Here is a 14,530-nt window from a genome sequence, read left to right on the forward strand (position 1 = left end):
TAAAAACTTTCTTGCTGCTAAATAAACAGCCATGACTTGGTCACAATTGCCACAGTAAATCTTTTGAGTGAAGGTATTTAATACAACTACAAAGGTTTCCTTTATTTTATCATGCAAGTTTGAATCATGTTGCCTGTTCCTCCAACTGAAGGAAATGAAAGATCACTCACTGCAGCCTATTTACAAAATTTATCTGCTTAAAGGAATAATAAAAGAGAAGGAGTTTTCAGGCAAATTTTCTCATGGGTAGTAACAGATTGAACTGATCTGTGTCATTTTCTGAAATGAATATGCATCCGAGTATACAGAACATTACTCTATATTTACATGTTAAATTGGGGCATATTAAAAATGGGTGGAAAAATTGCTATATACCCCATAATTCATTTCATAACTTTGGTCGCAACCTGATTTGGCTGGAAAAAAAAAGTGAATTTTTTGGTCGGAACCCGACTTGGTCAGAAGTGTTTGTGATCTAATTAATACATTAAGTGTTGTAATGTATGTAAAACTTTTAGATCTGGGACAGTGTGTGTGTGTGTGTGTGTGTGTGTGTGTGTGTGTAAAACTTGTAAAAAAATTCAAGATTAAAATGCATATGTCATTCATACAGCATCCCTATGAAATTGAAGTACTTCTACTTGAAAATATCTGCTATTTTTTTCTCCAGAGATTAACAAATGATTAACTTGTTCCTTTAATAGACCTATGACAAACAAAAATGCAAATATCCATGATACAGAGATCAAAGCAAAGTGATTTGCATTTCTAAACTAGTGTAGATTCTACTTTAATTTTTGTATTGACTTGGATGCTTGCTATAGGTGGATAAGTATGATAGAAATAATTAGGACTAATAAATCAAATCTAAATGCTATTAAGACAACGTAGCATTACTTTATTTACTACTTATTTTTAAGTCAAAATAAAATGCCTATGTTTTGTAGGTAAGGACCATATTTATCTATGGGAAACATTAAACCGATTTTTCATTATATATGAATTTACTTAATATGGTCATAGAAAATCCACAGCTCCTTCTGCGACCTCTCCATAGTCAATGAAGAATAACTTTGGTTTCTGACTTCAGTCTACCACTCATGTTGCAGTAAGTGTGTGGAGATCCAGATTTTAATCCATCCTCAGAAAGGGAAGCTCACTGTATAATTTTGAGCTAGTCAGCTTGACTTAATCCAACCCAACTCAGCTCATAGTATTGTTGGTGTTGGTAAAATTATGGAGAAATCCTTCTTGACCTTTTAAATGAAAAGGCAGGATATAAACAAATAAGCAGACAAATGAATTGCATTAAATATTAATTTCTTTAAAAAAAAACAAGTCACTTTCAACAGTTATAATCCACCCAGGGATGGGATTCAAATTTTTTAACAACCAGTTCTGTGGGCATGGCTTAGTTGGTGGATGTGGCTTGGTGGTCATGTGACCGGGTGGATGTGGCTTAGTGATCATGTTAGTGGCTGGGCATGGCCAACTCAATATCACTCACATCAACGCACGCATCTCCTCGCCTGGCCTCTCATGACTGTGGGATGCTAGAACAATGTGTGAAAAATGGTCATAAGTCACTTTTTCTAGTGCCATTGTAACTTTGAATCGTCACTCCACACAAGCAAAGTACCAGCAAAGGAGGGAAAAAAAACTCCAGAGAAGTTCCAGAGACAGGAAGTCTAGTCCTGCCAAGAATGTAATAAGGGTTAATGGAGAGGCAGTTTCTGTAAGCAACACCAGAATGTTTCCTTCCTGCCTTCCTTACAGGATTAGGCCGGTAATTTCTTCTAACAACCGGTTCTCCGAACTGCTTAGAATGTTAACAACCAGTACTAGCGAATAGGTGCGAACCTGTAGAATCCCACCCCTGAATCCACAATTTAGAAGTTCTGATGTCACTGAACAACAGTAAGATGAAATATGTCCATATTCTCAAGGCTAGGGAAGGAGAGTGGAGGAATATACAGACCTAACCAGAAGGGAACTTGGTGCCATGAAAAATGAAATGTGGCTTAGCTTAAGTTGCCAGGAAACCTTTACATCTGATATTAAACAATTAAACAAGGATTTGATTTAAAAATTAACATATGGATAATTCAAATATTTCAAAATTAACTAAGGTATTATTTTAAATAAATTAAGCAGTTACATTTTTATAAGAACTATTTAAATATTAATTTAAATTCAAATATAAATTAATGCTTTTATTAAATGTTAGAATATCAAATTTACTGATGGCTTCAATTAAAATAAGTTTTTCACCTGCCATCTTTTTCCAAACCCTATGGACGTTATTTGGAACATTACAAATTTAATTCCAGAGAACATACAATTTCACTTTTACTTCATTATCTCCCATGTTCCATTCAGGAACCCTTTTATGATGACTGATATCAGAAAATAAGTTGATTTTGTTTTGTTTTGTTTTCAGGAAAATTAAGCCTCCTATGTTAAATCCTTGTCTCCAGAGGCAAATCTAAACATTTTAAATGAATACCAAACCTGAGTGTTGACCTTGCATTTATCACATACTGATAAAATTATGTTGATAAAATGAAAACCAGACAGGCTGCTGTTGCAGCAAATGCTTTGAACTCCTGCCATGAGCAACAGAAGCTTCCTATCAAAGTATTGGAAAACCCACCCCTCTCCTAGAGAAATGAAATATTTCTGGATATATTAAAAGGGCAGAATATTGCCCCTAAAAGAGAAATAGAAACTCAGAGAGGCAGAAACTCAACCCCATTATCTTTGCTGATGTACCATTAAGGCCTGGGCCAGTCTATTCTACATAACAAAGATCTAACTACTTCAGGCAGACCTATAAAAGGAATCCTAAAACCCTTTCATCCAGCAAGGCTCAACCAAGTCTGGGACCCAGGACAGCCTACAGAATTGCTCCTGCATAGCCCCAGAGTGTGCCATCTGCTTTCTAATGCATGCACAGGATACAGGCAAAAATCAGGTAAGATTAGTTCCTGGGCTCTGTGGAACCACGAGTTCACCTTTGGTATGAATGAAGGGTCTAGTCTTAACGCCATTCAGTTGGTGTGGATCACACCAAGGTTCTCCTGACAGATAAAGCTGTCAAATCTGAAATCTTCCTGGCAGAGGTAATTGCTACCAGGAAGGCCACCTTGCAAGACAAAACTGCAAGGAAGTGGACCTCAGTGATACAAATGGGGTCTCAGTCCACGACTGTACTACTTTAGAGAGGTCCCATGTCGGAAATCAATGAACTACTGAAGGCCTCAGGTTTATAGCACCCTTCAGAAACCTGCGGACCGTGGGATGTCTAGACAAGGACTCCATCACCACCCCCAAGGATAGAACAGAGGACAAGGCTGCAACCTGCCTCTGCAAGGTGTTAGGAGAAAGCCCCTTATCTAGTCCCGCTTGGAGAAACTCCAGCAATCGTGGCCCCAGTGGGGAGAATGTCAGACCCAGAACATTCACTGAAAGCCTTCCGGGTGGCATCTTAGATGCGGGTGATAGAAGGTCTCCTGGAGGCCTGGATAGTTCATGTTGAGGTAATTCCCCATTAGGAGAATGAGAACATACAGGGAGACATATTTGAGAGAAGTGTTTGAATAATACACACACAGTACACAGATACACTGTACAGTAAATGTAGGTTTAAGGTTTAAGCAAAGTCCAAAATAAGCAATCCAAAGTCATTCACAAGTTAAATCAGTCAGTTTTCAATCCAGGGATAATCCAAATATCAAATTCCAGTTTCAAAAACAGTTCAGTAATAGACTTACATTAAATCCAGTAATATCAGTCAGTTAGAAGAAATGGAGCAACTGCAATACTTTCCAACAGAAGGAAACAGAGATACTCACTCAGACACACTCTCTTGTGAGACTAAGACTTAAAAAATCCAGTTTTCTAGCTCTATCTTATGGCCGTTTGAGATACCACACCTAATTACAGTTTTGCATTTTCTTAAAGATACAGTTTTAAAATGTTTATCCTGGTTTATATATTTCTAACCCAAATAGCTGTTAGGTGACTTATATTCCTAACAGTTCGTATTATTCTGGAGGAATAATTGTCCCAGATCAGAGATCCCTGCTCAATCTCCCGGTGGCCAACTGAAGCCATTGGGGCTCTGTCTTAGCCAGAGCAGGTGGCGAGAGGTCACAGTCCTCCCTATTGCCCTAGATGCAAATCTGGCCGCACTGTGGGTGGCATCAGCTGAAAATTCCACTGCTGCTAATAGCTTGTTCACATGTTGGTGTGATCTCACATTGTCCAGTGGAATTCTCTCTTGTAGCTCCTGGAGCCAGATAAGAGAGGCTCTGTTGAAAAGGGATGCAGCTGTGGAGGCCCTCACCGCCCATGCTGCTGACAGGTATGTTCTCTGCAACGTCTTTTCAGCCCTCTTGTCCTCTCCTTTCAGCAAGTCCTTAGGCTCCCCAGGGATGTCGGTGTTGGTTTGCAGGGCTGCAACTGGGGCATTGAAATGGACACTTCCAGGGCCTTGGAGAGGTCACCTCCCATGTTGAACAGCTTCTTGTCCAGGGAGGCTTGGACCTGACCCAAGGGACGACCACTGCCTTTGGATGACTGTGGTGAACATCCTTGGTGCAGGGATGACATCTGCTGTTACTGGTTTTTTTTCCCCTGGAAAATAGTGGGTCATTGGGGTCTTCAGAAGGGTCAGTAGGCTCCTGTGGTTCAGGGACCAAGCCCTGCCCTGTGGCTTTTTAGTCTTGAAGAGGAGCTACCTGAAGATGGCTAGTTGGAACAGGCCTTGCATAGAGACTTGTTCAGCCTCATTGAGGCCTTCATCATCAGAGTAATCTCTGTCCATCATTTGCCCACTGTCAGATGGGATGGAGTGGGAGCTTTCAGCAGGGGCATAGAACCCTGATTCTGAATGTAGGGAGAGATCATCCTCATGAGACCTGTGTCTCCTACTATGCCTGGATGAAGGGGCTGGAGCCTCTGAAGGCGAATACCTAGTTTATGTTAAACAGCTGACACCCCTTGCCTTACTGCCGCATTTAAAAGAGCCTGAATATTAAGTTGGAATTCAGGCTCTTGCCCCTTGACTTGTCTGATGCCAGCTGACATGGAAGTAAATGTGGCATCTGGACCCATTCTGGATCTCTGACCTATAACAGTTGCTCTGTTGTTGGGCAAACTGAGAAAAAAAATTCTAATCTCTGAAGGCTCAATAGACTATTGCTCTTCAGCTCCCCCTGAGGCCATTTCTATTACTACACTTGTGTCAGTTTGCAGTTGCCTATCTCCCCTCAATAACGGTTGCTTCTCATTTAGGCGGGAAACTATACTGGGCACCATTTCTTCTGAAGTTTGGGCCACTTCTTTTCCTTGAGCCTACAACTTGTCAAGAGCCTTGTCTTTATGGTGCTCGTCCCACTCAGCTGCCTTGGAGCTCTTTCGAGCCCCTACAACCTTGTCCTTTGGCTTGGGCTATAATAGTAAGACATCTGGTCTGGGGCTGCTAGGCTTAGAGAGTGTGACGGCCTGCGAACCATCTCACCTCTCCTGACAGCATGGCTAGCATTCTGCCATTTTTAGTTCTGATGCTGTTATTCCGGAGTTTCCACAAGTTATTCTGCAGCCTTCCTATCACTAGGTTATCTAAAGGTTACTCTCCTTAGCTGACCTGTCAATGTGTGAGATTTCTGCCTTTGCTGCAATCTTCTGCCCCTTCAACACGGTAAATCAGGCATCCGCATGGCCTTATTTAAGCTATTGAGAGCCTTGCCAAGCCAAAGCACAGGGATGTGATGTGGATGGTGTAGATCAGCCCTTAGCTGATCCGTTGTTCATTGAAATAGTATTCAGTATTGGTGATTATTTTTTCCTATTTGTCAAATTAAATTACTTCAAATTTTGTTTTTTTAGGAGAAGAAATTAACATGTCGTCCAGCTAGCTGACTGAGTCAATTTCTGGGAGGACCCTAGCAACAGAGGGAGTGTCCTCAAAGGTTTGACAAACTCAGTCCAATCAACAAGCGGAGACTGATCACCCAATCCTGAATGCTATCTCCACCACAATGGATCATAGGTTGGCCTCTGCTTTTTTGTAGGAGCCCCTCAAATATTGGAACACTGCTATCACATCATCCCTAATCCTTCTTTTTGTTAAATAGATATACCTAATTTCAACAAGTTCTTTATGTTTTAGCCTTCAGCCCCCTAATCATCTTTGCTGCTGTTCTCTGTACTTTTTCCAGAGTCTCAACTATTTTTTTATATCTTGGTAATCAAAACTGAATGCAATATTCCAAGTGTGTCTTACTAAAGCATTATAAAAAAGTACTAACACTTTACATAATCTTGATTCTATCTGTGTTCCTTTCTTGTGTTGGGCAACACAACTGAAGACATATATTTGGTGCTAATTAATGCAGTTGGAAAGAAATTTTCCATGTTTGCAACTCTCAGAGTTACCTTCCTTACTGCATAGTGGAGATGTTGTTTATGTATACCTACATCATATGGTTTATATCTCGTTTCTCAGCCAACTCAACCATTATAGCACATGGGACAGTTCCATTTGTAAAGGTACATGTTATTAGACAGCATATGTCACAGAGAGTTATCATGGGGTAAGGTTCCAAAGCTTCAACGGATGAACTGGAACATTGATACTGAGAGCTAAGAAGAAGAAAAGAAGCATAAATATATCCAAAAAAATTATTGGGTAGCATATTGGCAGAGTCAAAATTGGGCCAGTGGATTCATACCCTAAGCTGCCTAAACATCTTGCTAAGATGTAACAAGTAAATAAACCTTTTACCTAAACATATTGCCATGTATTTCATTTTCCATATAAAACTTATATATGAACCTTGCCAGATTAAGCATTGCTACCATAAAGTACTAGATATTATTTAATATGCAGGGAGTATATTAATTGTACACACATAGCCTGCTATTATTTTAATGTGATTGTAAATGCATCCAATCCAACACATGAATTAGATATTTTAATCATTATTATCATTATCAATGCAATATACATTTTGGAATCAGCTTATATTTTTCCTCTATAGAACTTCTTATTGCAGAAATTAAGAAGTTAATTAAAAATAAATTGCACTATATAACTATAAACATTTTTAAAAGTCATATGAATACACCTAAATGGCTTCATTAGGCTAAATGGATTATTGTGACTAGCAAATGAATTAAGATTCAGCATTTAAAAGAACCATCAACAAGTGTTACAGTGATATCTGCTTGATTCAGATCTGAATACATTACTAAATATTGTAGGTAAAATGTAATCTTTGCTAAAAGAAATAGGATCACTGCAACTGAATCAGGATTTAGCCACTGTAGTTTCTAGAATTCATAGCCAGCACAATATTAGTAAATATATTAGGTGCAGTATGATATATTTAGCAAATGCCAAGCTGGCAAAGACTGGTTCACAATAAACATTTGCAGGAATAAGTTAAAATAGAGAGTAGATATCTTTGCACAATAAACTATATAGCTTTTCTTTACAAATACAATCCCTTTATTTTATTAATGTATGTATTGCCTAATGAAAAAATAATTATTTACATTTTAAGTATTTTTTAATTATCATACCATCACAGTTGGTCAATTGACAGATAACCCAATTTGATTTCAATAGTATAACACTGTTGTTTGTCCTTCAGACAACAGGCGTCAGCTCTAATATTTATGTTTTCCATGTAGTACATTGGAACAATTTATATCTATTAGAGATTTAGTAAGACCTGAGCATAAGTGGATTTAATCAGACATGTAATTATTTTTATGCCTGCAATAAAAAATATGCATGTGAATTTATGGTTATTTGGCAATCAGAAGGAATCATGTTTATAAATGTTGAAACAGCTGCTAGCAAATCTGTGTTGAAAATCAAGGAAAACAGCTTTTAGTATTTACTAGTTAGGTAAGTTAAAAAAAGAGACAGAGTCGATTTTAGTCTATCTTACAGCCAATTGGAAAAATGCAGGGAAATCTGATTGAAATCAGTAATATTATCTTTACTATGCATATTTCTACTTTAGAATGCAAGATGATTCTTAAATTATGCTGATTATTTTAGGATTTCTACTAAATCACTGTTTATGCACTGTGGTGAAATTTAATGGCAGAGTGACATAAGGAAGTTTCTGTTTGGCTTAGAGCCAATATGGGCGACTCCCTGTTACCTGAGTGTAGGGATAGATGATGTAAGCCCTTCAGAGTAGATGGATCTGCAGTGCTTTGTCTCTTTCTAGTTGCAACCTCAGCTCTGATTGACTATAGTGCCTGGCATGCCTCCTTCCCTCCAGCAGCTGGTCACTGCCCTGGACAACCATTTTATCTGACTTGCTGGGCCTGGATGTTCTCCATTGGTCAACAGTTGCAGTTTTTAAAAAAGATTATTCAGTTAATTAGGTAGCCTGTGTGGAACTATCCCTCATCCTAGAGCCTCATGCTCCATTCAATCCTTATAACTCCTAGTGCAGGGGTCTCCAACATTGGCAACTTGAAAAACTTGAAAAGCTCAAAGCAAAGCTGGCTGAGGAATTCTAGGAGTTGAAATCCACAAGTCTTAAAGTTGCCAAGGTTGGAGATCCCTGATCTAGTGGGCTCTTTTAGTTTTTGCCCAGGTAGAGCACATTCCACTTTTCTGTCCTTTATCTTTTAAATACGTTTAAGATGCATAGTAGAATTTTCTTTCCATGAAGCTTCCTTGACACAAAATTTCCATGGACCTACAGAAGAATTAAGGTGAAACAACAATCTATTTCCTATTGTTTGGATTGTATCAGAGCAACATGGAAACATAGGAAGGAAAAAGAAAGGATTAGCACCACAGGAAATTGCATAGGAAGGTGGAGGTAAAGGCTTTGATATGTACAATAATCAGGAAAAGTAAATAATAATCAGGAAATAATAAGGGAAAATTCTTCAGACAATAATAACAGGAGCATCTTGCAAGGATGGGAAAGGGAAGAAGGTTTTGGGATGACCAAAATCCTATGATAGCCATGATCTGGACTTTTAACCCACTGCAATCCAGATTGGAATTTCTCAAACTGGTTTAAGAAATAACTGGAAGCAACACAGGAACAGAGGAGCTTCGGCTGAAGTGCAAAATTGCCCTTAATTACAGTTTTACCCTGGGGAACGGCAGTGCTGATCTGCAGCCAAAGCTATTTGTCTCCTGTGTTGCTCCCTAATGTTCCTCAGGCTGGCTTTAAACATTTTGATCCAGATTGCAGTGGGATGGCAACAGGGCCCAATTGGGAATCACTATGGATTATGACAACTGCAAGACCTAATTTATTGTTCCTTTGCTTCATGCCCTTCTCATATTTGCAAGGATGATAAAGCCCATTTTCTGGCTCTGGCATGGCTGGATATATCAGCACCAATCATTTCCTTTAGGGAATTGTTTCCTTCTCACTAATCCTTATGTTGCCTACCCAGATTTTTTCACATCCCCTTACCACCTTCTTTCCTCCATCTTTAGCACACAGGTTCTTTCCCTTTATACTATCATCATTATTCTGATACTACAATGATCAAAACACAGGAATAGGCTACTCTTTTGTTCTAAGGTTGCACTGCAGATACATTGAAAATCTGTAGCGAAGGAAGACATATGGCTTTATAAAATCAAACAGCATTCACTGACACTCTTCTCTGTAGCTTTAGTTCAACATGCCTACACTGCATATTAAAAATTTAGAGGGGAGAAAAAGAAAAGGATGCTTAGGTAAGAAGTAGGAGGGCAAAGGGAGCACGCTTCAATCAACTTGGATCAGAAACTGAAAAGGTTCTTACTGGGTTGGAGTGATGAGTTTGGGGGTAGAAAATATAGAAAAAACCATGGGTTTATTGGATCATTACTAAATCAACTGTAAGATTATAAAAATAAGACTACTGCCAATCCATAAAGAACTCAACAGAGCCTGGCAGCATTTAAGGAAATGACTGCTGAAGGGGAAGACATGAGCAAGTGGAGCACCAGATCATGTGCTCAGAAGAATTTCAAATGGCATAGGTAAAAGGCAGCGCTTTTATGCAGAATACTAAAATAAAGGCAAGAAGAGCATTTGCAATAGACACAAATAGGTGAAGGTGACATTATATATTCCTGCATGCAACTAGGTAAATATAGATCTACCTCATATGTAAATTGATCTGTATAGTGTAATGATATAGCTGCACTTTTGTTTGATGTTATGGAGGAAAACATATACCTTTGGGGCTGGATGTCTAGTTCCATTGCTACTTTTTCCCATCAAACAATTTGAAGTTACATTATGGTTCACATTATACATAAATTGTTGGAAGATACTCTGGGAGAAGGGTCATTGGTTCTTACCTGATATAACCTTTCTCTTTGAGTGGAGATAGCATCCAAGATTGGGTTATCAGTCGCTGCTTGCTGATTGGACTGAGCCTGTCAGATCTTTGAGGGCACTCCCCTATTGCTAAGGGTGCCCAGAAATTGGTGAAGGAATAGTGACAGACTGGTGTGTTTTCTTGTTGTAATAACGTGCTCCACTGGATTTGGAATGGACCCACATCAGGGTGGGACTGGATGCTATCTCCACCCAAAGAGAAAGGTCGTATCGGGTAAGAACTAATGACCCTTCTCCATTATGGTGGAGATAGCATCCAGGATTGGGACATGCCAAAACTGGCTGTCCTATGGGTGGGCCTGGTACAGTCCGAATCCCCTAGACAGGGTGGACCTTTTGAAGAACTCTCTGGCCAAAGGCTGCCTCCGCAGATGCAAAAGAGTCCAGCTTATCATGTTTGATGAACGGATAAGGTGAGGCCCAGGTTGCTGCCCTCCAGAGAGGTCTGAGTGGCCCATGCCACTAACATGGCCACACTTCTCATCGAATGGGCCATTATCCTTGGAGGAACTGCAAGACCTTGGGATTGGTAGGCTTTGGATATACATAGTCTTATTCATCTCCCTACAGTTGTTGGAGTAACCTTGCAACCCATAGTAGAAGGTTGGAAAGAAATAAAGAGGGATTCAGACCTCCGGAAGGGAGAGGTTCGCTTAACATAAATACCTTTCGAACGTCTAGTGCAGTGGTTCCCAAAGTGGGTGGTACTGCCCCCTGGGGGTGGTGGGATGTCTTAGGGGGGTGCTAAGAGGCAAGGAGGCTGGCAGGGGGGGCACTAAGAGGCAGCAAGGGAGCATTCAAGGTGCCGGCTCCACAGGCTCACTGACTGACGGCCAAGCAGCCCATTGACTGTTTCATCATTCCATAGCCTGCACCTTAAATGCGGAACCCACGTGTGGTGAGCCTTGCTGAGCCTGGGGGGAGAGGTGGGAGGTGGTGGAAAGGGGGCACCTTAGCTTGCAGGCTGCCCTCACCAGTGGAAGTGGCAGAGGTGCGCCAGAAGGCCTGAAAGCAAAACCCTCCCAAGGCACGCAGTAGAAGGGGTGGGTGGTCCGGCGTTAGGGCCCCCTTCCCTGGAGAACAAGGGAGTGTGCAGCGCCCACCTGGCCTCCACCTCTCCAGCCAGCTGGGCTTGCATGCAGGATGCGGGTGGGTCCAGCTGTGGCTCTCCAAGGCACATGGCTTGGTTCAGTTTAGCTCTACATGGCCGGCCCAGACCTAGGACCTAGCCTCCCTCTGCAGCCTGGTTCTTCTGACCAAGCCCTGCGCTTGTTTGCTTGCTTAGTTTCCAAGCGATCATTCCCTGCCTCCTCTGGTCTGGGCTGCTTCCACATGCCTTCCTCCTCCCAAGCAGAGCGTAAAAATGGTCGGAGTGATTCCCCGAAGTTAGGAGTCTCTGAGCGTGTGCAGAGCACCTCCCCTTGCTTGGCCTGATGGAAGTGGGCCTTGGGTTGAAGCAAAGAGGGTCAAGTCAGCCACATTGCTGCCCCAGGGAGGTTGGCATTGCAAAATTGGATGCCAAAGAAAGAACTGGGGATGGGGGACGGAGAAGTGGCAGAGGGGCATTAAGGAGCAGGAAGATCTTGGCCACGGTTTATTGACTAAGCCGGAATCAAACAGCATGCTAAACTCTAACCAGAATGGCTGGGTTGATATATTTAGCCCATGTTTCTCAACCTTGGCAACTTGTGTGGACTTAAATTCCCACTCTGACTTTGTTTTACTTTCCCAAAGTGCTGCCGCTGTCACATTCTTTCTTTCTTTCTGTCTGTCTGTCTATCCATACATACATACATGCAAAATATCTGCCTGCCTGTCTGCCTGCCTTCCTATCTACCTACCTACCTATCTACCCACCCACCTATCTATCTATCTATCTATCTATCTATCTATCTATCTATCTATCTATCTATCTACCAATTTAGATCTATCTACCTACCTACCTACCAATATAGATCTACCTACCTACCTACCTACCTACCTACCTATCTATCTATCTACCAATATAGATCTCTCTACCTACCTACCTATCTATCTACTTATCTATCTACCTACCTATCTACCTACCTATCTATCTATCTACTTATCTACCAATCTATCTATCTACCTACCCACCTACCAATCTATCTATCTACCTACCTACCTATCCATCCATACATACATCCAAAAGGTCTGTCTGTCTGTCTTCCTGCCTGCCTGCCTGGTCCATCCATGTTCAAAGCGCCAGCCCCACAGGCACATTGGGAAAGTAGAGCAAAGCCAGTCTGCAAGGGAGGGAGGGAGGGAGGGAGAGAGATGCATCAGATTGAAATGAGGCCTAGTTTAGACTGAGGTCCTTTTCTATATTGAAGCATCTTTGCCAGCACATTGAAATATCTTTGGCTTCTATTAAAGGTTTTGTGGATGAAACATGGTCAAGACTATCAGGAAGCTCTCACATTTTGTTGAGGCTTTAAACAGGATCCATTGACTAGATCTCCACCCTAAAAAATTACTTTTCCCCCAATGTATTACAGTGCCAATTCTGAAGAAGGCAAAACCAAAATGTACTGGTAAATTACAAGGAGAATACACACATACAAACTCCCTTCTAATCCTGCTGAAGCAGGTGATTGGACTAGAATAGATATCTCATTATCTTTCTCCTCCCTCCCTCCTTTACTTCTTTTTCTTTCTGTCCCTTCCTTCCACCCTCTTTCTTTGTCCCTTTTTCTTTCTTTCCCTTTTCTCTTTCTTTTCTTCCTTCTCTCTTCCTCTCTCTCTCTTTTCTCTCTCTCTCTTTCACTCTCTCAGGCTCACCCCTTTGGCTTGACTTGCTTGGGCAGGTCCTTCCATTGCAGCGGGCTCAATGGGGTGGACCTGCAGGGCTGGCACCTAGAACGCGGCAGTGGCAGCATGTTTGAAAAGTAGAGCAAAGCCAGGGGTCGGTAATTTTTGCGGCAAGGAATCACAAAAGCTCCTGGGCTGTGCACAAGAAGGGACACACATGTCAGTGCAATTCAGCAACATAAAATAAAGAGATACAAATAAAAAAGGATTTGGTTTTTTTTCTTCTCTCCTTTTCCCTATACTGACAGCTAAGAGATCTAAATAAGAAATTGGAAAAAAAATCCACTTTGACATCAATAGGCATTTAAGCTGAAAATAAAATGTCAAAGATAATAAAGATAATAAAGATTTTTGGAAACTTAAAACCTTTTAAAAGCAGGAAAGGAGGGGAAAAGAATAAAAGGGCAGGATCTGGAAAAAAGGAAGGAGTCTGCCTGGAATTAAAAGAAATTTACAGTAAAACCTCAACAAGACTTCCAAAAGATACATTTTAACTGAAACTTGGCTACAAAATAGTAGAACCCCAGGAAGAGAAAGTGTAAAAAAAGAAGCACGAAGAAACAGCTTGGACCGACCAGGGGCTGAGATATCGGCTGCAATCTTGGAGCTCGATTGTAGTCCGTACCGTCACGACACCAGCTCCTCCCCTCTCCTAAACCAGGACCTAAACCATCCCATAGAGATGGTGATAGTAAAGGGCACATCCTGTGGATCCAGGGACATTGCAAAGTCTCTGGTTGATCCAGGAGAAGCCCTTTTGCCAGCAGCTGAGAGGCAGCCATTAAGCTGCTGAAGTTGGGACAGCTCCGGAATGGAAGAGACTGAAAGAGAAAGTGTGTCGGCTTGGGTGAGTGTGTCGGCTTTTTTTTTACTATTATTCTGAGACTTAAAGAACACCCTAAGAAAAGGGAAATCTGTAAAAGTTTTGACAGAATTGAGTAAGCGGTGGTTTTTAAATGGAAATGTCAAAGTGAGGCTTGGCTTTTTATTTTTTCACTTTTTTTTCTACTGGACTTCTATCGTGATTTAGCCCTGTTAACTGGACTGGTTTTTTTCCATGTATTTCTTCTCTTTTGATTTTTTAATTTTTTAGATTAGAGGCTCCCTTTAGTAATCCTTTTTCATATATATATATATATATATATATATATATATATATATATATATATTCATTCTTTCCTTTTAACCTTTATTACAATCTATCTAGGAAAGGAGGGGGAGTGAGAACAAAGAAACTTTGTAACACTGCCAACTAGAGGCTTGAAAATATTTTACTTGAAGTTGAGAGAACTGTGAAAGATTCCTCTTTC

Source organism: Pseudonaja textilis, chromosome Z (genome assembly GCF_049901715.1).
Source record: "Pseudonaja textilis isolate UNSWEBS1 chromosome Z, rPseTex1.2, whole genome shotgun sequence".
NCBI lineage: Eukaryota > Metazoa > Chordata > Lepidosauria > Squamata > Elapidae > Pseudonaja > Pseudonaja textilis.